This window comes from Notamacropus eugenii, chromosome 6 (assembly GCF_028372415.1).
Source record: "Notamacropus eugenii isolate mMacEug1 chromosome 6, mMacEug1.pri_v2, whole genome shotgun sequence".
Lineage (NCBI taxonomy): Eukaryota > Metazoa > Chordata > Mammalia > Diprotodontia > Macropodidae > Notamacropus > Notamacropus eugenii.
Genome location: NC_092877.1, coordinates 199,716,861 through 199,741,507, shown reverse-complemented (window position 1 = coordinate 199,741,507; position 24,647 = coordinate 199,716,861). Strand labels below are relative to the sequence as shown.

At 37.0% G+C, this 24,647-nt stretch overlaps 1 long non-coding RNA gene across 1 annotated transcript; it reads left to right on the top strand.

Annotated features, from left to right (window-relative positions):
* Positions 1–2,497: 2,497 nt before the first annotated feature.
* On the top strand, positions 2,498–20,415 carry LOC140511180 (uncharacterized). The gene is made up of 3 exons (XR_011969458.1): positions 2,498–2,571; positions 16,664–16,747; positions 19,942–20,415. It is a non-coding gene; the product is annotated as an uncharacterized lncRNA (long non-coding RNA).
* The last annotated feature ends 4,232 nt before the right edge of the window (positions 20,416–24,647 follow it).

Genomic DNA, 24,647 nt, shown 5'->3' with positions numbered 1-24,647 from the left:
TGGGGAGATCCAAGTTTAGGCAGTCATCTAGGTTGGAAGATGTTCTTTCCTCCCATTTGAATTCTTTAAGTAGAGGGAGGATAAAAAACAAAGGGATAAAGATGTCTGTTCTGGTATGGATTGAAGTAAATAATTTCTGTGATTCTAACTTAGAAATTCTGTGATTTGTATAGTAAACTACTTGTTTCCATTGATCCTTATAGGCAAGGATATGCTGGTAGATGTGTCCAACTGGGTGTCCAAAAAAAGTATGCATGACAGACTTTTAAAGTTTCATAATTTTTTAAGTCTAGGTAATCAACAAAGCAACAACATAATTCCCCCATTTGTAACATTTGTTGATTTTTTTTTGAGCTGGCTCCAGTACAACCTTGCTTATAAGTAAATTTGCATTTTACTCCAACAACTGGAACATCAGGTAGATGGTAAAACAATGGATAAAGTGAAGCCTTTTGTCTTCACCTTAAAAACACTTAACTGTTTACCCTTCATTTTCAAAGGGAACCAATGACATCACAGATGATGTCTTGACTTGCTTGTGAATTAGACTTAAGTGAGGCAGAGTTGTATAAAATTGTCAACCTCACTTTCTCTCCCGGAATCATCAAAGTCCAGTGGCAAAACAACTGGCAATGGTCCAGTATGTAGTGGATGATCTTGGCATCTTCAATATCTGACCAAGCTCTAAGTGCTTCACAGAACCTGCTTAGGCTGCCTTCATGACCATTGGAAGAAATTGTTCTTATCCACACATTCTACTGGGAGAAGTCCTCAAACTCTTAGGGTAGACATCCCCTTACTCATCAATGCATTTGAGACCTGCATACTGATGTACAGTTTGAATTTGAAGTAGACTTGTGTTTGTCTTCTGTAGTCTAATGCAACAGCAAATTTTTATGACTAATCTCTGTCTGCTCCTTCATCATGGGCGTTCAATCACTATTTGTGGAATAAAAATCTCACTGTTACAATACACTTTTTGCTGGATGCCTCCATTTGTTCCTTATTGTTTTCTGTTCCAAACCTTTCATTAAGTGACTGTTTATTACATACCAGAGACAATAAGCAGGGCTCTAGCTTCACATGCCCATTCTAATAAAGCTGGTAAGTAAGGTCTTATGGAAGAAATTTTCTTTTATTAAAGGGATACCAGAAATGACTATGGGACATATAGAAAGATAGGAGGGGAAGATAACACCTCTATGCTTCTGTCCACCAATATAATTGACTGGCTAGGCTATCTACAGGAGCCACACTAGTTTGTTATTGGTGGCCACACTGATTGAAAGCTCAGTCAGCCATTGACAAGCAAGCAGTTATACTGACTTGCTAATGCTTCTGTCTACCTCTTGTTGATTTAGTATAAGAAGAAGGTGGCAGGAAGCAGCTGAAGGATTTTGGCCATTGCTTTATGATAGTAGGAAGGTGATGCCAAGACTTGCAAGTAGATAGGATTTGAGTGAGGGAGGGCTGTGCAAAGTCATCAACCTCACTTTCTCCTCCCAATGGAAAGACATAGATTAGGACAACTGGAGATGGCCCTGGATGCATTGGGAGACCTTGGCCTTTTTAAGCTGAGGTCTTTTCCAGGTCTCAGTTTGACTGAGGCAATGCTCATTCATTGATTAAGGGTAGGTAAGAAATGAAGCAAGAATGACCTCTTCTACTTAGTTAAAAAATCAATCTGTGAGGAAAAGAACCTCATGGTTTCATTTCTGGGGTGGGAATATTAAATGTGACAATAACTCAGTGTGATTACTGCCTGACAGGAAACTTACTAAGAATGTGGACAACATTCTCCTGTCCACGAAAATAATTGGTTGGCTAAAACTGTCTATGATGATGAAAATTATATAGAGGCGGGGATAGTATAATTACTGGTTCTAGAGGGTATCTTCCCTTTTTTCTTTCATAGGGACAGAATGAAATTTTTTGTCTGGAATCAATCATATGACTATACTATTTGATTAAAATGAATTTAATAAAAGCCTCTATTTTAGATTAGGCCCTGGACTAGGTGCTAAAAAATACAAAAATGTTATCTGTAGAAGGATGACTATAGGTCAAAGATACTTTTGAGGGCTATCATGCCATTAGGGTCCCATTGATGTCTCAAAAAAACTGAGCTTGTGAGAGCATGTTCTGAAAAGTCACTATCCCACTCTTCACCTCTCTGTCCAAAGCAGGGCATATTGAGACTATGTTTACAGGAACCAACCCAAAAAATTTATTGATTTGGTCTGAACAGTTGATTTAGCAACTCTTAATCAAATGAGACAGTATTTGTAAATCACTTAGCTCAGTATTTGGTAATAGGCCCTTAATAAACTTTTCTCCCCACCCTTCACAAAATACAAAACATAATTTTGATTATCTTATTGAAGGCTCTAGCAATTCTAACCATGATGATGTTTTGGGTGATGTCACAATAGCTGAAGTGAAAAATCCAGTCCTTTAATTGGTTATTTTTGTCTGTATGATTTCATACAACTAAATTCTTCCTTTGTGCACTGGAGTACAATCATATATTTTGGCACTTTGCGCAGATAACCATGGTAAACTTCTTTCCAAGTGAGTACAAGCATAATGTATGCTCCTCATTCAGTTTATTCTGGTATTCATCAATTCTTTTATTAAGAGAACTTTTTCCTTAATTGTATGTGTGTGAAATAGTGACAACTGATTTTTTTGTATATCAGTTTTAGGTTTGAAAATTACTTTGCATACAATATCTCATTTGAGCCTTTCAATAATCCTGTAAAATAGGATTTATAGTTTTTATTATAACTGAAGATCAGGAAACTGAGGCTCAGAGAGGTAGATAGACTTCTCTGGTAATACAGCTACTTCTTGTCTGAGACATGATTTGAATCAAGGTCTTTCTCTGAGTTCAATTCTCTGTCCACTGAATCATATTATATGTGTCACTTTGATTAAAAATGATGAAAGCTACGTGTTCAAATGCTCAGCATCTATATATTTTTCACCAATCCTATTAAAAAAGTTTTTCCTAGGATCTCAATAATTTTTTTAGTGAAAACACATACAAAAGCTATGGGCATAGAAAAGCATACTTGGAGGGCAATTCTTGGGTAAACATAGCCTGGGAATCTCATGCCTTTGGTGTACAGGCTCCTAAGGGCTATTCCTATGTCTCAAGGAGTTTAACAAACAAAGAAAAGCTTAGCTCTTCTACTTACCACTTATGTAACTTTGGATAAGCCATCAACCACTCTAATGCTTTGGTTTCCTCATCTGTAAAATGGAAGGATCTACTAAATAATCTCTGAGGTAACTTCTTACTATAAATTCTATGCTTATAGCACTCAGATGAACATAAAATTCCAAACTCAGAGACACAGACTCTGTGTTTTTCCATTAAAGATGTGTGCCCAAATAGTGACAAACATGGTGCATCTGTTTTACCACTAGATGTTTTAACAATGAGTCTTACATAGATTGCATCTGCACACTAACAAAATGGTGCTTCTCAGTCATTTCTAGCAGTTCTTGTCTTCCAATGTGGTAGGAGAAAAAATTAGGAGAGGACTGGATTTTGGGACCTCAACTTTTGCTTATAACTTCACTAATTACTTCAAAGAGAAAACTGGAACAATCTGTCAAGAAATCTCTCCCCAACATCTTCAGCCATTGTTTCCTCCTTGACCATCTCTTTCAAATAGACGATCCCTATCCCTGTTGCTCACCAATTTGAGACATTGCTTCCAAATCTTCAGTTCTATCACTTTGCTTCCCCTATTACTTGATTTCTTATTTAACTTCTTTTTCTCCATGTCAAAAGGTTTTCCATTTTCCAATTTTTCCCTTGACCTGTTGCTTTAAAGTTTCTTTATCCTTTATGTCATTTCAAGATCTCCTTGACTTTAGTTTTTAAAATTCTGATTCATTTTACATTCTCAGTTTTCATTGATATCACTACTGAATTCAAAGGTGAGAATTTAATCAGCCATTCTATTATTCTTTAATGTCTCTCTAACCTAAGGTCTTACATTGTTCTCTTATGGTCTACCTCCTACTTCTTTGTCTGATGCATTAGTGACTATTCTTCCCCTTTAAAAGTCATTTTAATTCTTTCCTGTTTTTCTTCTATTCTCAAAAATAATCCAAATAACTCATTCTACACCAACCTTCACATGCACCCTGGAAACCCCTCCTTTTCTGTGCAGTTACTCAGTGATAAATTACTAGCAATGAAAGACTAAAACAAAAGGACCAGGGATTCTGCCTTCCTACAGCATTCTTAACACTTTCATCTCAAGCATTTTAGAAGTCTGACCTGCAATGTCTCTGCAACTTAAATCACATGTATGTATTTTCTTTTGCTTTCCCCTTTCTTTTGAGAGTCTCCTTATCTCACCTTCAGGCTGAAGTGTAGTGGCCACACATACTGATAGGTATGGAAGCCTTGATCTGCTCCATTTCTGACTTAGCTCTGTGCACTTTCCTCCTTAGGTACCGTGTCTTGACCTTACTGCCTTCTCTCCACCCATGGGACTCATTGTGTTGGTGCCAGATTTAGTGTGGACAGCCTAGAGGGTTTAGGCTTACTGCCTCTCAGAACTTCTAAACTCAAACAATCCATCAGCTTTAGTCTCCCCAGTAGCCAGGATTACAGACAATGCTGCCATGCCCAACTAAAATGTATTTTCCAAAGGAAGGCACTTTTTATTAGATTTTCACATTTGTAAGACTCAGACATTTATTCTTTAGCTCTTCAGAATATTAAAATAAAAAAAAATCTCTTCTGTTTTGGTTGCTGAATGAAAACACAAACTCTAAAAAGACAACAGTGTACTGGACAGATATTAGTGAAAAACTAATTCAAGAAGAAAGCGTTTTGGTCTGCTACTTCGCCTCTATCACAAAATGCTTCTTGGTGAAAGATACTTTGGTATCAAACTTGTTCTCCCTGTTAGACAAAAAACCGTGCTTATTTGTGTCTTGGACTTGCAGGTCCTAAGAGTAACACACACTCTGGTATTGATTAAAGTGAAATAAATAATAATACTTTGGCCAATGAAACATTTGGTAGGATCAAATTTTTTTTGAAGGCAAGCTACACTATAAAAGTTGTGACCATTTTATCTATGGGATATTTATAAATGTAATCGATTCCATACAGAGAGAAATGCCCAAAGAATTAGATCACAAGCAAAGAAAAATAACATGGAACAAAAATGAAAGAACATAAAACATGAAAAACACTTTGTCCTTTCCAATATCTGTGATGTAGAAAGTCTACAGTCTGTGGTGAAGCACTATGAGGGCAAAGGGTAAGAGAAAAACAAAAAGCAAATGCCGAGTCACTATGAATGCTGCCTCCCCACAATTATATTTTAAACTACTGTTCATAATTACACTTAACTGTCGTTAGTTATATATCACAGTGGAATTAATGAAAATGACATGTATAAAAGGGAAAATTTACATAATGCCTTCTATTGGAGGTGCATGAAAGGTGGTTGAAAAAAAGGCAAAATTCAGTTTTGGACATTTTCTATTTAGGTAAATTGGCTATTGGATCTTATCCTACCTTTCTCTTTTGAGAAGCTAACATTTTTAGGATCAAAAGCTTTTCCCTTTCATTAATGTCAAAGAATATAAATAAGCGTTGGCCTAAAACTCTCATTTTTTTTCAGGGCAAAGTAGTACTGTCTCTGCACTGATATTTAAAAATCCTGGTTTTAATAATTCAAAGTTATGGTGCGTACTCAGAATTCCTTATAAAAAATAGTATCTTGGTATCATATCAAGTGATTTATCTTTCTTTAACATTTTCATTCTATTTTTAGCAAGGCTTGATTCCTAGCCATTAGTAAACACTACTGTGAGACCTTGGTAAGTATGTAATGAATGATTTAGCATCACCTAAAGCATTTGTACTTTTGCATCCCTCAAAAAATGGAATGTAGAATATGGAATGCTGCTCCAATTCCTAGCTAGTTTAAAATGTATCTGGAAGATTGCCAACCAAATAGTTGATTCTCTTAGGAGTTGGTGCTCTTTTGGAGCATTTCTAATTTCCTACATAAATGTAGGTGTTTTTTTTAATCTTTAATACTCTGGTTTGCTTTAAGAGACTTTTAATATATCAAAGAGTGCCTAGTTCTTGAACATAGACTCATTGTACTTTTCATTTATTCAGCAATGATATAATAGTGTAAACTTTACCTTTATTTATGGCCCATGCTGCTTTTCAACTACTGGTTAACAAAGGTATTTCTTCTGAGACCTATCTCTAAATACTTAATTTTGGTTTACTTACTCATAAATTAATCAATCTATCAATGAACATTTATTAAGCACTTACTACGTGCTAATTGCTGAGGACATAAATGAAAGCTTTTTTGAGAACACTGCCGTTAGTATTCTTAGTTGTTTCTCTAAAATTAGCTACAGTTGGGTATGGTGCACATGCCTGTAATCCCAACTACCAAGGGGAAGCTGAAGCTGGCAGATTTTGAGCTCAGAAATTCTGAACTACAGTGGGCTATGCCAGGTAGATATCTGCACTAATTTCTCTATCAATATGGTGAGTCTCCAGGATTGGATGGAAAGCAGAGACACTAGGTCACCTGAAGGGCAAACTGGCCTAGACCAGAAATGGAGAAGGTCAAAACTTCTGTGCTAGATGGTGGTAGAATTGATCCTGTAAGTGGATTCTGTACTTTACCTTGGATGAGATGTAGAGACCCAATCTAAAAGAAAAGAAAATAAATTAAACTCAAAAGGAAAAGTAAGACCATAGATTTAGAACTAGAAGCACCCTTAGACTTAATTTAGTAAGATTCTATCATTTTTCACATAAAAAAACTTATGGCAATCATGGAAAATTGGTGATATAAAAGTGTTGTGACCCACAGTTTAAGAAGTACTGAAGGGGTCACAGGTGGAAAAAGTTTAAGAAGTCATCATGTAGAGAAGTTTAAATCTCATAAAACACCCCAGTAAATATAATGACATACAAAATGATCACAGAAAATAGAAGTGAACTAGCTACAAGCTCCTTCGTCCAGACCAGGTCCGCACAAAACTATGGCCATAATGTTGTGGAAGCTCTCAGGAGAAAAAAGGTAGACCAGATAGAAACCAAAGTGCCCAAACAGCTTAGTCATATAGCAGGAGAAAGGACAACAGTAACACCAAGGGGAAAGCCCAGGGTTCTTCTTTCAGCACAGTGAAAGACTGGGTTGAGACATGGTCTTAGAAGTCCTAATAAAGGAGGCATAAATGATAGTAAGGATAATAAAATCAGGAAAAATAGTCAGTTTGGGCCAACATACATGGAGACATAACTGGGAAGGACCTGCCAAATTGATTCAGAAGATATCTGAAGGCTGATTACATACCAAAGGCATGGAACAAATCATGAACCTATCATTGTTAAAAATGATGACCGAGAGAACATCAACGACTACAGAGACATATGGTTACTTTCCTAGATATACAACATTTATATGAGAGTGATCTCATGATCAGATAATATATGATTCTTTCATCATTGAAGGCATCTTGAATAATGGTATTAATAGGGAACAGGCAGTCTTTCACAAACCATATTTTACAGTGGACTTCCATTTTTACCATTCAACAACTGACATCTATGAAGGCAGCTGAAGCAGGTCCTGTGATGTGCTTAGAGCTTAGTCAGACGTTGAGGACACCAAAGTCATATGCTGCATCCTGGGTCATTGCTAGTCATCTTGACTTTTGCCTTGTCACTGGACTTTAATGACTCTGGAAGAGAGTGGGGCCAATGAGTTTGTGCAACTCTGCCTCGCTTAAGTCCAATTCAGTCAAAAGTCAAGACATCACCCTACGATATCATTGGTCTTCTTCAAAAATGAAGGATGAACAGCAAAACCAACAGCCTCTAGATGTATGCCTTGATCGTGTTGATTCTTGGTGTGTGTATCTTCATTCACAGTCTCTGACTTTCATTGGTTCTTCATGTATGCTCCGTCTATCTTCATGCATGATGTGGCATGATGCCTGATATGGCAGTCCAACATGTGTATACTTCCCCACTGTTGGTGTAAGAACTTGTGGGAGAATATACCCAATGGATGCATGAAAGTTGTCATTTTTTGTTCTTTGTTCTTCTGTTTGATGAAATATCTTTTGTTTGGGCAACAGACTGGCTGGTAAAAGGAAATACAATGGAGGTGGCTCATGAACTATGGTTTTGAGTGGCAGTGACCCACAGAGTGTTTTGAATTTAAGGTAATTTTTCTTAGGGATTCACATATAAGAAGGAATAGACTGGGGTATAATTTAAAAGTTTTTTGAGATGTTAGTAGCAATATTATTTTACTCCATAAAGAAATATATGGTGATTTGCTTTCTCTACCTTCTATCATCTAGATCTATGTATTTCATAAGCCATGCGGTCTGAAAAAGAGTATAAACTGTCTAAATTTGGACAGAGCATTCAGAAGCACAGCTACAGAATTTTTTCTTTGCAAAAGTTCTATTCAGGGACTTGGAAAATGCTGGAAGGTGAGAGTTAGGATCACTTCAAGGTATATGCAATTCTTTCGTGGCAGATGTTCATTCTCTCTTATTTTGGTCCTTTTACAGAGATGGGGGGAAGAGTAGTGTGTAGAAAGAACCTGGGGTTTGGAATCAGAGGACTAGAAAAGGAATCCCTGCTTTACTATGTACTAGCCATGTGACTTTAGACATGTCACTCTGAGCCCCAGTCTCCTTTGTAGAATGAGGATATGGATACTTGCGTTGCATACTACTTAGTCACAGGCTTGCTGTGAGGACCAAATGGATAATGTCTGAAATCATTCTGAAAGACTTGTGTAAGTGGAAGCTATTATTCTGCAAGTTTGGTTGTAAGTGAGAACATCAGGGGGAAACTTCAGGTAGTCCCCTCCTGAGACAGAAAGAGATAATCAGGCTTCATAAATTGGGTTGACTAGGCAATAAAATTTTTATTGCGATTCTGCCTTTTTTTGAAGTTCAAATATTCCTGTCATCTCTGGGCTGAAGTATGTGGACACATGAGAGGAATTCGTAATTAGAAGAGAAGTAACTTAGTGGTACCTATCGATCACCCAGGTAGGTAGCTGAAAATGCTTGTGTCTATACTCACAAATGGTTTAGGTTGTCTCAAATTTTGTTGTTATTGGTGTTGTTTATTTGTATCTGATTCTTTTTTTTTAAATCCCATTTGGAGTTTTCTTGGCAAAAATACTGGAATGGTTCACCATTTCTTTGTCCAACTCATTTTATAGATGAGGAAACTGAGGCAGACAGGGTCAAGTGACAAATTTGAACCGACAAAGATGAATCTCCCTGACTCCAGGACCAGCCTTCTATCCACTGTACCACCAAAGTGCCCTTTCCATAGATTAGCCCTCAAACAAATAAGACATACCCAGTCTGGTCTGCTGTTTGACACACAAATATTTGACACTTGTATTAGAAAAGTTATTCTGTCTTGTGCATGTGGACCTGACTGAATTGAATAAACAACTTCACTTAATTCAATTTCATTATAGAAACTCTGTAGAGCTATTAATTTGACTTCTAAGAGATTAGCAGTTGAGTCCCAGAGAGATGGACCATCCTTAAGTTTAGAAAAGCAAGGAAAGAACAAAACTTTGACAGCAATGTTTTTAACTGAAAGATGAGAAGGAAATAATAATTTTTTAAAATATAGTTGCCTGATCTACCCTGTTCTTAAAACTTGATTATCATATTTAGGGTTCTTGGGTCTCATGGAGGTACAAGTTTCAAATGTAGAGATCATCCAATTCCAAACCCTTCAATTCCTTCAGTTATGTTGATGTTTCCTGCCTGAGTCATTAAGTGAATAGATAAAATTCCCTTGTTTACTTTTCTGGTGACGTTCGCACTTAGCCCTCTGGGTTGAAGGTCTGTGGTAGTGCTAGTGAGGTTAGAGGTGGTTACAGTAGATTCCTGCCTAACGTAGAAGAGGGACACATAATGACAAGGAAGACAGAACTTGCATAACTCCACCTCTTGCTGGAATGTGCCCATGTCAGTCACTCTTCAGAACATTCTCTTGTCTTGGTCCTGCTGAAGGCGCAGACTTAGGGACCAAACAAGGGAGTCTTTCTTTGAAACTGTGCTTTTGTATTAATATTTGAAAAACAAAGCAGCTTTCAGAACTTTGTTCGTCAGACACAATGTTATTACATGTATTTATTTTTTGAAAACTTCTCTTGGGGTTCAATTTTCATTATAATTTTTCTTGGCATTTTTTCTCTTGTGCCTATAGATAATTTTGTTATCTGCTTACAAGCAAAGATATTTCACTTTGTTGTAGCTATAAAAACAAATAAACAAAAATAAAATTCAAACTTTTTTGACATGACTAATACTTTAACATTGAAAACACTGATTTCTACCTTTCCTTGAATCAAAGCCTGTGTCATAAAATGAAGTAGAGAATTGATGCAATTATCTAGATTGTTCAGGTTAAAAACTTGTCTTTAAGTACTTAGGTGAAGGAACAAAAACAAATTTGGGTCTACAGTATGTGGCTACAACACCAAATGAGGTCCAGTGTGGTATCAGTGAAATATCATTAAGTATTCAGTCGCATGAGGGAATTTTAACTTTTTTGCCCAACATGGGCAGAAAATGTCAATATGTGATAAAAAAAAAAAGACTAACTCAATTAAGTAGAAAAAGCATTAGAAAATATAATTTCTTTCCTTTGTAAAACCAAATCCATTAAGAATTTTTACACAAAACTTAAAAGAAAGAGCACTTATGTAAATACGCTTTTATGTAAATATGCACATACACATATGTATATACATGTGAACACATCACATATGTGTACACAAATGACACATTTACATGCATATCTGTATATATACATACAAAGTACATATATTATATATATACATTATAGGTTACCTATATGTAATATATTGCACTAAATGCATTACATATGCATACACAAGGATTTACAAATATGTAAACACACACACACACACACACACACACACACCTTTCTTTCTTTGAAGTTAGAAAGTAACAACCAGTCTACAGAGATGGGCATTTGAAACTTAGTTTTAGTTCGTTGTTGCCAGCCTCTTGTCTTTGTCACAGATTCATCATTACAGATAAATTATTTCATAAGACGCTGAAAAATGATGATTCTGTACTACTCAGTTTTTCCCATTAAATTCTCCTGTATTTGATCTTGAGCAAACATTTGCAGTCAATATTTGATAAAAAGTCCAACTCAATCAAGTAAATAAAGCATTAGGAACCATAATTTCATTCCTTTGCCAAACTAAATCCATTAAGACTTTAACACAAGTAAAACTGAAGACAAAGAGTATTTAAAACAAAACAAAATAGTAAGACTCATTGCACATTTGCATTTTAAAATTAATTGCTGACCTAATTATTTGTTAGCAGAAACATAAATTAAGCAAATATAACTTAGAGTAAGCTTTTCAATACTCACAGAATTTTTTCCTCAAGAGTAAATTGCTATCATGGTTCAGTGTGACAATTCATTCTTGCTGTCTTGTGACTGCAAAATGATAGTAGATTGGAAATGCTGGCATTTTAAAATGATGAACAAGAAAGTGTAGACTGAAGATGGGGGAAAGGAAGGAGGGAAGGAGAGAGAGAGAGAGAAAGAGGGAGAGAGAGAGAGAGAGAGGGAGAGAGAGAGAGAGAGAGAGAGAGAGAGAGAGAGAGAGAGAGAGAGAGAGAGAGAGAGAGGGAGAGAGAGAGAGAAGAAATTGTTATAAAAGTCTTATAAAGTAATATCAGGAAAAGATGCAGCAATAGTATAATGAAAAAGTTGGGTTTGGAGTCAGAGGACCTGGGTTCAATTCTTGATTCTGCCACATACTTTCTATATGTCACTGAGTAAATCCCTTAAACTCTCTGGGTATCCATTTCTTCATCTATAAAATTATGAAGGAGTTGGATTAGTTAATTTCTAAGACCCCTTAAGTTCTAAATCTGTACTCCTATGGTTTTGTAACCTATGATTGTGATGCCTTTTATAGGCAACACTCCCACTGAAATTGACTCTTTAAATAGTAACATCATATAAAAATTCATTTGCTTAATATTTCCAAAGTTGAACCTTGTTTTGATATGATTTGATTACGTTTTTCAGTTTCCATTAGGTTGCTCTGATACTATGCAGACATAGTCCTCTATATAGAATGGCAAATTGAGTCCATAAGAGCTGGAATATTTTTGGAAGTCACATATTCATAGTTTATATTTTGACTCTGTATGTTTAAAAGTAGGATTTAAATTTTCCCATTCCAGGGTTTATACCTCCAGATAGCCATCCAGGACCAAGGATATGATAGTATTTTTGTGTTCTGCTATGGCTAGACCACATAAGAATATTATATTCAGTTCTGGGTGCCACATTTTTGGTATGATGTAGAGAAACAGCATGGAATAGAGAGGTGTCCTTGGAGCTAGGAAGATCTGGGTTCCAGTCCTGCTTCTTACACATAGTCGCTGTGTGATTCTAGGAAAAAAAACTTTATCTTTCAGTGATCTAAGAAATTTCAAGTTGCAGAGAAAGTGTCAATCTATATTGGTGAGGGGAAGTTTTCTCACTCAGAAGTTCGCTATACCCATGAAATCACAGGTCAAGCCCTTGTCCTTGTTGATAGCCTGAAAAGTATCCAAAGGAAGGCAACCTTTGGATTGAACAATGAATGGTCCCCATTTCATTTCACTTGAAGGAAGTGTTGATATTTGATTTAGAGAGAGAAAACCCAGGTGGGGGCCATGACAGAGGTCTTCAAGCATTTTAAGTACTCTTACTTGGACAGCTGAATTCTAGAAAGCAAAATTAGAAGCAATGGGACAGAGTTGCAAAAAGAAAAATTTAGGTTTGATAGAAGGGAAAATGACCCAAAGTTTAGAAGTACTGTAAAGTGGGTTTGCTCAAATGGTAGTGGCTTCTCTCTTACTATAGGTTCTCAAGTAAATTCTGGGTACCTAGTTGGCATGAATGTGGCAGAGGGAATTTCTTTGAAAATATGGACTGGATTTTTAGTGACTTCAGAAATCCTTTCCCACTCAGATTTTCTGCTTGTAGTTGTACCTTGTATCTCTTCTGTCCATGGATCTGAGTTAATTTTAGGCATTACAGATGAACTGCAGAAACCAAACTGCAAAGTCTTTCTTTATTAAGATGGGGATGCAGGGTGTAGTGGGGAAGGCACCAAAAAACACAACTTCCAGCAGCATTAGCAGTAGCAACAATCTGTATATTAGGATCTCTTAAGCCTTGAGTCCATGAACTTGTTTTAAAAAATATTTTGATAACTGCTTTTCAATATAATTCGCTTTCTTTGTAATCCTATGCATTTTACTTTGTGCATGTAAAAGTATTTTCTGAGCAGGGGTCCATAGGCTTCACCAGACTGTAAGAGAGATATGTTACACAAAAATTAAGAATCATTTGCAGAGATGATAAATTGGGTGTACTCCTTAGCTATTTCAGGGAGAAGGACTGCTTCATACAGATCTACAGGTTCTTTTCACTTTCTGTCCCTGCACTGAGCATCCCTGGTAAAGCCAGTGGTACGGAAAGACAGCCGGAGCAGATGTGCGGATGACCTCACTGCTTTTTTTACAGTATCACCTCTCCCCTGTCATCAACTGGCAAACCACAGCAAAGAATGTTTTTCTGATCATTTTGCACTCATTAAATACAGCTGTCATAGCAGCGGATGGGAAGAGGCATGCAAAACTTTCCTGCCACGTCAAAATAAAGCTGAAATGAAACATTCTTTAAAGGAACTGAAACCTTTGAAGCATATTCTCAAGGAATATTGAAATATTGTCTGTTCTCATTGACACTTGAAATTGTTCTATGGTGATACACATTAAATCTCGGGCTAGGCAAAAAAGCAACATATAGAAAAGACCAGTTTCCCAGCAGTGGAAAGCAGTTGGTCATCTATCTAGTTTGGGTTCAATCATACCATTACCAAGGATGAGTGAACTATGGGATTCCATTTTCACATGGGCTAACTTTTCACCTCAGTTGTCTCATCTGTTTAATGGGGAAGGAAATGTCCTTTTGTTTTGCAGTAGGAAAAGTCAACAAGTAATTCTTACCATGACTAGTGCTGCATCTTTGAATATTTACCCTTTACCTCCTTTGAGTGTTGACTGTTTTGTCATTTTTCATCTTGTCTGCCCAACTAGATTGTAAACTCCTTAAAGGCTTACAACATATAGCAAGCAGCTGCTGGTGTATAGCTTTTGTCTCTGTAAGTAATTGTGAATTGATTGGCTAAAAAACACAAATAAAAAAGGCATACTCTATGCCAGTAGGAGCTATTCAGTAAAAATATGGGTTTGTTCCTAATGGAACTTATTGGGATCTCCACTTATTCCTATAATTCCCAAATTCAAACTTTTCCCCTGGGTAGGTGAACTAAGTAGCTGAGCAGTCTGCAGTTGCACAATTCTCTTTTCCTCAGGAAATATTACAAGACATGGCATAAATTAAATGATCCAAAGCCAGCCACATGAGCCTCAGTATCTGATGAGTGTGTCCTTCTTACTGGCATTTTTGTGGTAAGGCTGTCTCCTCGAACATAGAATGAAAAAAAAAAAAACTGGCTACTTCAAGGGGAAAAAAAAGATGTAAGAAACTGAATATTTTCAGTTCCTTACCATGACACCACAGGACTAAGAAAATCCAAAGACTATAAATAACTAATTTAAAGGAATAGTGGATGAAAACCTAGAATTCTCTTGTGCTCCAGTGTTACCGTATAAATACATGTTCAGCATCAACAAGAGGACTGAAGTGGGCATGAAAAGAAAGAGACGTGGTTAAGAGAAGCTGGAACTTGAGAGTGTTTAAATATTGTAGCCAGGACCATTAGGGAAAATAGGTCAGTTGGCCTGGGTTTATACCTGGGTCTACATGATACCACAGCAACCTGTTGAATTATGCCCCCGCACCAATACACACACACATGTGTATGTATGTACGTACGTATGTATGTATGTGTACATATTTATATATGTCAATCAATGGGTTCCTTTTGTCTATAAGTTAGCAAGTTTTGATATATTTTCCCTCATGAATGGAATTAGTTGCTTCTACATAAATATATTACTTTTAGTCAGTCAACCAATACATTGAAGAGATTGCTACGTGCCAACTATTTTACTAGGCATTATGGGGGGTATCAAGGGAGATGATATACTTTCTATAGTAATCTACAGTTTCTACCCTCTATTTATATAATCTAACTAAGCACACAAGAACCATATGGTAAATCCTCTGTTGCCTAGAAGTTTTGGGGAATGCATTGTTCTGGATCCCTAGATTTTCTATATACTTGAGATGTTTACCTCTCTAAGCACCCAAAGTTCTTCTTATTTTAAGGTTTTGGGGTGGAAATCTTATTCAAATATTTTACAAGTCTCCCTGACTTCTTAGGGTATGTAAAACATAACTTTATTTTTCTCATAACATTATAGAATAGATGTGGCATGAAAAGGGCATGGAATTCAAAGTTTAGAGACAGGAAGAACAAGAAGGGTTCAATTATTATTCCTGACACTTTTTAGCTGTGTGACAATAGGGAAGTCACTTGACTTTGTGTTTTCAGTCACTCCCAAGAATTACGTACAAAGTAACAGGTGGGTCACAATCTGCTTTATTGAAGACAAGAATTCCTCAAGCCACCACTATCACAGGAGCTTTGCCTATTGATATATCACATAATTTCAGTTTCTGGGGTGGTAGATGGAGTATTCATACTGATGATACCATGAATTCTAAAAGTATACAAGTAGTAATAGCTCATGGTTAATGTTATGAATATCATAGCAGACTCACAGAATGTCAGAGTTGGAAGGGGCCTTGGAGACCAAGTAGTCCAACCTCTACCTGACTACACAAATTTCTTTTACCTCATATCTCATAAGTATTCATCTAACCTTTGCTTGAAGATTTCCAGTGAGGGAGAAACCATTACATCTAGAGCAAGTCTGACGAAATATGGGATTGTTTTAGTTTTGTGAAGTTTTTTCTTATTGCATATTAAAACCAAATTTACCTCTCTGCAATTTTCACTCAATTTCTGCTAATTCTTCTTTTCTGGGGCCATCAAGAAGTTTAATCCCTCTTCCAAATAACAGTTCTTTATTTTATTTTCAATGACACTTCATAGATCTTGCTTCATTTCTTCTAAAAGCTTTTGGAGTTCTTGTGAGCAAGTCATTCTTTCCTCTGAGCTCTGCTTGGACATGTGGAGTTACTCACTTGGGTTTACCTCTTGGCATCCCCCAATCTGTAGTATTTCTTCATTGTTTTCAACACTTGCTTCTGTTTACTCCTCTCTAGTCTCAGTTTCTGGATTGGGACTTTCTGCACTTGATTATACTAAAACAAAAACAGCAAAAGATCCTATTCTTGCCATCACACATCTCCATTTTATAGATGGGGAAACTGAGGGAAGTTAAATGATATGCTTAGGACCACACAGCAAGTAAATTTCTGAGTGTCTTAGGGTCAATTAAAGATGGGTAGGGTTGTTTTCTAGTCTTACATTAAATAATCTTGTGCCACTATGTATTTTGAGATTTTTTTGTTTGCTATTTATGTTCATTTTTTCCCCTTTGAACTCAGGTTGTCAGCTCACTTATCTTGTTGTAGGAAGTGATCTGCCTGCAAGAATCCTTTCCAGTTTAAATTCACTACTTCTGATCTTCTGTAAGTTTGAAAATAATAGAAACAAAGATTATTAAAATTATGGGGTAAAATAAAAGTAGATAGACTCAAATAGAGGGTGGAGACACTTGCCTGTGAAGAAAGTTTTAATTTATGGGCTATGAGACATTTATTCTAGCCATTCAGAGACCTTTTTTCTTTACTTCTTTGTCTCAGTTATGTTCCAGATACACAAGGTTATGATATAGTTGTTACTGATAGATGAGACATTGAGTAATACAAAGCATGGAATGATGAGTAAAATGGGTAGTAGAACTAATAAATGTTATTAGATGTGTGATTAGCATTTTGATTCAAGTAAAATGATAGGATTTTAGAGTAAAAAGTAACTTTTATAGATTATTTGCTCTAAATCCAATTTATGGGTGAAGAAAAAGAGGATTGGAAGGATTTTATGACTTGTCCAAGGTCCTTATCTAGTGACCCAGTCTGGTGTCTGTTCTTGCAGGTTGGTATCCTTTTTACTGACTCAAATACATCCCTTTTTTTTTTTTGGACTGTCTAATCCTTCTCAACAGGGAGATTGGTTTGAGTGCATAGGCATAGCCATTAGACCAGCAACTTCATTGAGGTAGGGAATTCTCGGATGGGGAAAGACCTTTCATTTATGTAGATTGGTCTCTTTTCTGCAGCTTTGAGTCTTAGAGATTTACTTAAGGTACTAAGAGGCCAGTGATGTTCCTAGCATGTATCAGTCAGGACTTGAATCTTAGTTCTAAGGCTAACTTTCTCTCCCATATACCATGCTTCCTTCCTCTTGTGAGCACAGGAAGGAAGGAAACAAGCATTTAACAAGGGTCCACCATGTTATCAGGTAGTGTGCTAAATTCTTTACATATATACTATTTGGTCCTCACAAAAGCCCTCTGTGAAGGAAGTGCTTTTATTATTCCATTTTACAGATGAGGAAAATGAGACAGGCATAGATAGGTTAAGTGATTTGCCCAGACTTCTACAACAATAAATGTTTTAGGGCAGATTTGAACTCAATTCTACCTTCAGGTCCATCAATTCTAACCACTACACCACCTGTCTTCCTCTATGCTCCTTTGTATGTATAGACATACAAAGCATGAATCAGCAAGTTGCTAAGGATCTTGGACATTCAAACCTTTTTGTGATGATAAGCCAGATAGAACTTGACCAATATATTCATTCCTCTTTTCATACTTATTCTTTGTTTCCTAAAGTCAAATTGATCCTACATCGATGATCATCAAAGGCAACACGACATGTAAGGAGCTTTGTAAACCTTAATGCATCAAGAAATTGATGTTTTTTTGTACAGGTGATGTGGGAGGGAAAAGGCAAGTTACTCTGGTTTGGAACTTCCTCCACTGAGGAACAAACCATAACTTCTAGTGGATCAGTGAATCTTGGAATCAGGAAATTTCACCTTAGAGACTTAGCTGTGTGACCCTGGGCAAGTCATTTAATATCTCTCAGACTCAATTTCTTCTCCTGTAAAACTGGCACAATAATAGCACCTTGTTGTTCAGTCATATCTAACTCTTGGGACCCCTTTTGGGGTTTTCTTGGCAAAGATACTGGAGTAGTTTGCCATTTCCTTCTCCAGCTCACTTTACAGATGGCTGAGGCATACAAGGTTAAGCGACTTTTCCAGGGTCAAGTATAAGGCCATTTTGAACTCAGGTTTTCTTGACTCCAGGCCTGGTGCTTGTTCCATGGTACCATCTAGCTCCCCTAGCCTTATAGAACTGTTGTGTGAATCAAATGAGATAATCTAATGTAAAATACTTTGCCATCCTTAAAGTGCTAGATAAATGCTAACTTAAGTGACTTCCTTAAGGTCCCAACTAGTAGATGCTATAGGACCATAGATTTAGAACCGAAAGGGATCTTTTTGGACATCTAGCCACTACTAGTAACTTAACAGATAAGAAAAATGAGTCTTAGAAAGGCTAAGTAACTCAACGTCACAGACAGTAAGTTACAAAGACAAGATTTGGGCCCAGGCCTTTCTCATTCCAAGCCTAACACTCAGTCCACTGTGTCATACTACATGTATATCATATATGTGAAAATGCCATATAAATGACAATTGTTGCCACTTTTGCTATCATTATACTTAACTCAGGTTTATTTGACTAAGTTCCATGGTGGTCTGGTGGTTAGGATTTGGCGCTTGCATCACCACAGCCTGGGTTCGATCCCTGGTCAGGGAAGTATGTCTAAGTAGCACTAAAGAAATGTGAGATGTACAGATTTAGAGAATCCACCCCAAATGTTCACATGGATTATCTATGCCTGACTTGTGGTCTAAACTCGTATTGGTCTGATCAGCCACAGTCAACCACATGGTAACTTGACTCTAACAATAGTGATGTCATTTTGGTCCTCTTCAAGAATGAAAGACAACAACCACAAAATACAGATTTCTTTTTTTCAAGGTTAAGGTAAAACCATTGTGGTAGAGTGGAGAGACAGTTAGCTTATAAGTCCCAAAGATATGAGTTCTAGTATTACCCTTTCAATAAACTGGTTATATGACCATGGTAAAGTCATTATTATGGTAAAGTCATTCTCACTGCCTCGGTAACTTTATAAGATAGTAAGACTATGATCATCAAAGGGAATGTGGTTGGTAAAGAGCCTTGTAAACATTTATGCATCAAGGAACTGTGATTTTTGTCCAGGTGGAGTGTGAGAGAAAAGGCAGGTTACTCTAGGCTTGGAATTTCCTCCACTGAGGAGCAAATTGTAAGTTCTAGTGGATTGGTAGATCTAATGGTTCTGTACAAGATACAGAAGAATTGCTGAGGTGCATGAGGAGGGATTTTCCATACTGGCATCTCCCTATACAAAAGAAATCCTGATTCTGGGTCTCCTCTTCCTCCTTCCCCCTCCTCCCTAAATTCCTGACATCCTATATGACAGGAGACATACAAGGAGGGGTATCAGAAAACCATGGTCTAAATGTAAATAGCATCACAGTATTAGACCAGATTTATAGAAAATAGCCCAACTCAGAGATGGAGCTCTGTTAATCAGGCCAGCAATCACCCAGAATAGCAAAAGACCACCACGAACTCAAGACACGTTGGAATATATTTTTCCAATAATGAATGCTTCAGTAGTGTAACTGTCTCTAATTCCCTTCTTTGAAAGATGGAAATTTTAATGTGCAGTTAATTAAATGTTGTGTTGATTTGCAGGTCTTGAGCTCCCAGAGAGGCCTCAGGGATGGAAGCAGGTTTGGAAATCAAACAGTTAGAGCAACGACTCTTTTGGTTTTGACCACAAAGAAAACGGCAGTGTGTGCTTTAAACTCCCTGGAAAGAATTTCAAATCAGCCCTTGTTCTCCCTTCTTCTCATCCACTTTTCTAGGTTTCTGTTTCCACTTAAAAAGCATGTAGCAATGTCAACAGGTACATAGACTTTTGGGGGACACCACTCTCTTTGCTTCTAGACTTTGGAAAGTGTGTATTTTCTTCTTTTCATAGTGTTTCATATGCTATGAGGGATTGTGTTATGCTGGGGTTCCTTTTATAAGAAACCAAAGAGCCAAGATGTGGTCTTGAATGCAGTCTGTGAACCTGTGGGAAATTTCATGTGGACAGACACATATGTATATATTTATCATTGGTTTATCTATTCATCCATCTATTTATCTATCCATCTATCTATATACTGGTCTATCTATCTATCTATCTATCTATCTATCTATCTATCTATCTATCTATCTATCTATCTATCTATCTATAGATATCTATCCTGTTCAGCTATGGTTATGTAGCTATATAAATATCTATTCTATACAGTTAGCCCTTCCACATTGTGACTTTCCTCATTGTGGTTTCAGTATATCACAGGCATAAGAAATTAGATGTGAAATTTTTTTGGAGTTTTGTGGAAGTTGTAGGTGATGTGTGAAGGCCAGAATATGACACAAAAAAAGCTTTGAAATTCAGAGATGGGTAAAATATGCATACAGTATTCCATAATACCAAAGTATTTTATCTTTTAATTCTGTAAATATACCATAAAAGAAAAAGAAAAAATTCAGACTTCTTCTCTGATATGAAGGAAAGGCTAAAAAATTTTATGAGGATTTTTCAGATTGTGGAGTGCTGTGCCCCTAACTCCTGTGGTTTATCAAGCATAACTGTCTATAGATAGATGTATACTTAACCTCTATATCTATATATAGTGTATATGTAAACATACATTTATATACATACATACACACATATACACATCTATATGGAGAAAGGGATATATATATACATATATATGGATATACATATATGTATATCTATCTACCTATTGAGAGAAAGGAAGAGAAGGAGGGAGGGAAGGAGAGAGAGAGAGAGAGAGAGAGAGAGAGAGAGAGAGAGAGAGAGAGAGAGAGAGAGAGAGAGAGAGAGAGAGATACAATAGGTAGACCACCTGAACTGCCAATGGGGGGAAAATGTTATACACAATCTGGGCAGAGGAAAGAAATGTTGGCAGCTTAGAACTAACTAAAAGAGGAGGGTTTGATGGAAAAGGAAATGAATATGCTCCTAAAATAATCCCTGTAGCTCGCTTATGCAAAGGAATGAACAATTTAGTTGAAATAACTATTTAATTTATTACTGCTAAATTCATCACATTTGGATGTCAGTTAAAGTCTCATTGATACTTAGAAAGGTCTATCACGTAGGTGGGAGTACTCTCTCCATTAGTGCTTCTGCGCTTCATGTTTCATAAGTTGCCATGGCTGAATGGGAAAATTTATCACCTGGTACCCATCTTTCTGGAGATGAACGCCTCAGCAGTTAGCTACATTGGATGACCAACATGCAATCTTTTTCTATACTCTTATTTGAAACCTTTTTCTGACTTGTTAAGTCCTACCAGAGCTAATATTCTACTGGGACCCAGAATGAGTGCCATCCTACTCGGAAGCCAGGAGCAGAGCTTGTTAGAGGATTCTGGTCTCACATTCCTGTCTGACTAATTTATATCTACAGTATCTATAGTTCCACTCACTATTTTCCTTGACATGGCAAGAGCGTAGCATTTTGCATGGGTTGAAATTGGTGGAACAAAAGCTATTGCTGGTAGAATCAGTACCAGGTTAGGGTTAGAAAGGACTGATCATCCAGTTCAATCTCTTCATTTTATAAATTTGGTCTCTGAGATGTTTATCAATTTACCTCCAAGATGATATAGGATTGTCAATAGTTATGTAGTAAATAAACATTTATTAAGAATTTACTATGTGCTAGGCATTGGGCTGAGCACTGAGAATACAAGCAAAAAGAAAGACAGTAGAGAATATATTCTAATGGAGAAGACATTGCGAAAAAGGAAACTGATAAGATATGGAGAAGGTAGCAGACGCATGGGCATGATGGAAATATCTGAGTGTATCCTGATGAAAAATGAAGAGAAGGATAGCCTGGACAGCTCCTTAAATGGAGATTCTCTACAAAGCCCTCCAAAAAGATGGAGGTATAAATTCCATGGTTGAATTTCTCTCCACACAACTAGTAAATGTCTGAGGTCAAATTTGAACTCGGGTCTTCCTGACTCAGGCTACTACTGTCCACCTAGCTGCCACCTACTCCCTATCAGTAAGTAGATAAATAAATAAGATTTCTGGGACATGACAGAGAAGTCCAAGTACATTCTAGGGTCATAGCCATTTGTGTCAGAGGTGGAACTTAAACCATGTTCTTTCTGTTTCCAAAGCCAGCTTTCTTTCCATTTTGCCACAATGCTTTTCTTTTTTTTTTTTTAATTTTTTTATTAATTTATTTAACTTTTAACATTCATTTTCACAAAATTTTGGGTTGCAAATTTTCTCCCCATTTGTCCCCTCCCCCCACCCCAAAACACCGAGCATTCTAATTGCCCCTATCACCAATCTGCCCTTTCTTCTATCATCCTTCCCTTCCCTTGTCCCCATCTTCTCTTTTGTCCTGTAGGGCCAGATAACTTTCTATACCCCTTTACCTGTATTTCTTATTTCCTAGTAGCAAGAACAGTACTCGATAGTTGTTCCTAATACTTTGAGTTCCATCTTCTCTTCATCCCTCCCCACCCATTCCCTTTGGAAGGCAAGCAGTTCAATATAGGCCATATCTGTGTAGTTTTGCAAATGACTTCCATAATAGTTGTGTTGTGTAAGACTAACTATATTTCCCTCCATCCTGTCCTTCCCCCCATTGCTTCTATTCTCTCTTTTGATCCTGTCCCTCCCCAAGAGTGTTGACTTCAAATTGCTCCCTCCTCCCATTGCCCTCCCTTCCATCCTCCCCCCCACCCTGCTTATCCCCTTCACCCCCACTTGCCTGTATTGTAAGATAGGTTTTCATACCAAAATAAGTGTGCATTTTATTTCTTCCTTTAGTGGAATGTGATGAGAGTAAACTTCATGTTTTTCTCTCACCTCCCTTCTTTTTCCCTCCACTAAAAAGTCTTTTGTTTGCCTCTTTTATGAGAGATAATATGCCCCATTTCATTTCTCCCTTTCTCCTCCCAATATATTTCTCTCTCACTGCTTGATTTCATTTTTTTAAAGATATGATCCCATCCTATTCAATTCACTCTGTGCTCTGTGTGTGTGTGTGTGTGTGTGTGTGTGTGTGTGTAATCCCACCCACTACCCAGATACTGAAAAGTTTCAAGAGTTACAAATATTTTCTTTCCATGTAGGAATGTAAACAGTTCAACTTTAGTAAGTCCCTTATGACTTCTCCTTGCTGTTCACCTTTTCATGCTTCTTTTCATTCTTGTGTTTGAAAGTCAAATTTTCTTTTCAGCTCTGGTCTTTTCCTCAAGAATGCTTGAAAGTCCCCAATTTCATTGAAAGACCATTTTTTCCCCTGAAGTATTCTACTCAGTTTTGCTGGGTAGGTGATTCTTGGTTTTAGTCCTAGTTCCTTTGACTTCTGGAATATCCTATTCCATGCCTTTCTATCCCTTAATGCAGAAGCTGCTAGATCTTGTGTTATCCTGATTGTATTTCCACAATACTTGAATTGTTTCTTTTTAGCTGCTTGCAATATTTTCTCCTTGACCTGGGAACTCTGGAATTTGGCCACAATGTTTCTAGGAGTTTCTCTTTTTGGATCTCTTTCAGGTGGTGATCTGTGGATTCCTTGAATATTTATTTTGCCCTCTGGTTCTAGAACCTCAGGGCAGTTTTCCTTGATAATTTCATGAAAGATGATGCCTAGGCTCTTTTTTTGATCATGGCTTTCAGGTAGTCCCATAATTTTTAAATTGTCTCTCCTGGATCAATTTTCCAGGTCAGTTTTTTTTTTTATGAGATATTTCACATTATCTTCCATTTTTTCATTCTTTTGGTTTTGTTTTGTGATTTCTTGGTTTCTCATAAAGTCATTAGCCTCCATCTGTTCCATTCCAATTTTGAAAGAACCATTTTCTTCAGTGAGCTTTTGGACCTCCTTTTCCATTTGGCTAATTCTGCTTTTGAAAGCATTCTTCTCCTCATTGGCTTTTTAAACCTCTTTTGCCAATTGAGTTAGCCTATTTTTCAAGGTGTTATTTTCTTCAGCATTTTTTGGGGTCTCCTTTAGCAAGGTGTTGACCTGCTTTTCATGCTTCTCTTGCATCTCTCTCATTTCTCTTCCCAGTTTTTCCTCCACCTCTCTAACTTGATTTTCAAAATCCTTTTTGAGCTCTTCCATGGCCTGAGCCCATGGTATATTTATTTTGGATGTGTGGGATACAGAAGCCTTGATTTCTGTGTCTTTCCCTGATGGTAAGCATTGTTCTTCCTCATCAGAAAGGAAGGGAGGAATTATCTGTTCACCAAGAAAGTAACCTTCTATAGTCTTATTTTTTTCCCTTTTCTGGGCATTTTCCCAGCCAGTGACTTGACTTCTGAGTTTTCTTTCCACCCCC